Raw genomic sequence first — 1,598 nt, forward strand, 5'->3', positions numbered from 1 at the left:
TAGTGTCCTTCACCCACTAGTAAAGAAATATAAAAAATTATGTCTGGTGGCTGAATAATTTTTGGTTTGACTGTATATAAAGGTAACATTTACGATTTTTAAAAACTGTTTTTGTCAAACTTGTGTTTTTTTTGTTATGGAGTTGTTGCAGAAGTTGCTATCAAAACAGCATGTGTATTAAAATTTTCCAAAATCATTTCAACTGCAGAATCTTGTGTGTGTGTGTGTGTGTGTGTTAGAGCCCTGCATTTCAGCCCGAGCCCGATGGGCCCAACTTATTTACACCCATAGGGCCAGGCTTCTGGCCAATTTTCACATGATAGCTCAGACGCGGGCCGGGCATTGGGCCTGTTTTAGGCTTCTCCTTATTTTTTTATTTTAGACATCCATCAATTATGGTGATGAAAAAGATTTGCCACATTGGTAGAAACAACACGAGATCATGCTACTACGACTGTCAAGACCGGCTCGGACAGTGTTTAGTGTCCCCACCAGCAGCAGCAGCAGCGAGCGTGCCTTCAGCGCAGCTGGAAGAGTTAGCCTATAGAAAAACTATAGACTGGCCTTAAACTAGGGCTGCCCCCGACCAGAAATTAATTACTTAAATTCTAAAGCATAATGAGCCTTTAATATTTAGGCTATTCCACGTTCAAGCCCCCGCAAAAGTAAGTATATGAATGCATCTGGTGGAAATAGTAAGGAGATATTTGAATTATTTATTAATAAACTAGTGTTTTCTGAGTCAGTGTCGCAAAGATGAAGTTGAGGATCCTGACTCGCGATCTCCTCATTAACGCGCCTTTAGAGAGAATTGCATCTTTACGGATTACATAATTAAAGAGTTTTTGTTTTTGATTTGAATTATTTCATTTTAAGTTCAGAGGTAATCTAGCGGTTGGGTGGAGCGTGTTTAGCTTCCGCGGGAGCTAAATGCATGCTGCGCATTGCGGTTGCGGTGAGAACATGGAAAGGACCTGACGGGAAATTTCTCCCTATCAGTAATTTCCTTTTGTTTATATAGGAAGTGTATAGTCTGGATCTTTCGGCAGTTGTTGAACAGATGATTTACATCATGTCCTTCTCAGATAACCACATTATACTGCACTCCGGCTTGAAGTAAAAAAAAAAAAAAAAAAAAGACCTCAGTAATTGAATACAGGTTTGACACATTGTATGCTAAATTCATCATCAGTTCTTATGATCATGTAACAGGCCATTTTGTAAACTAATACAAAATTGGAATGATGTACCAAACGTCTTAACACTTAATCTCTTTTTACTTTATGGCAGAAACACTGATATTGTGAGGAGGACTGATATATACAAATAAATAAAATTGCATTTGTTCTTTTTATTTCTTCAATCTTCACACGTCTAGCTTGCGAAGGCTCATTCTGCTAAAAGAGTCTCTGAAAGAAAAAGAAAAACTTTAATGTTATAAAAGGATTAAAAAATATTCCTGAGGAAACAAAACTTTAATGGTCAACAACAGTTTTTTTTTTTTAAATATGCTCGCGAACAACTTGACTACCTTCTCAAGCTGTCCTTTTGCTGCTTGTTAAAACGGAAAAAAAGAAATTAAGTACATTTAAAACACC

The 1,598-nt window shown here is 37.2% G+C and overlaps 1 long non-coding RNA gene across 1 annotated transcript; it reads right to left on the reverse strand.

Annotated features, from left to right (window-relative positions):
* Positions 1-1,273: 1,273 nt before the first annotated feature.
* LOC107744052 (uncharacterized) lies at positions 1,274-1,562 on the reverse strand. Its single transcript, XR_001640455.1, has 2 exons — positions 1,532-1,562; positions 1,274-1,409 (listed from the first exon to the last, which is right to left on the reverse strand). It is a non-coding gene; the product is annotated as an uncharacterized LOC107744052 (long non-coding RNA).
* Between the last annotated feature and the right edge of the window lie 36 nt (positions 1,563-1,598).

Source organism: Sinocyclocheilus rhinocerous, unplaced genomic scaffold (assembly GCF_001515625.1).
Source record: "Sinocyclocheilus rhinocerous isolate Xijiao unplaced genomic scaffold, SAMN03320098_v1.1 scaffold407, whole genome shotgun sequence".
NCBI lineage: Eukaryota > Metazoa > Chordata > Actinopteri > Cypriniformes > Cyprinidae > Sinocyclocheilus > Sinocyclocheilus rhinocerous.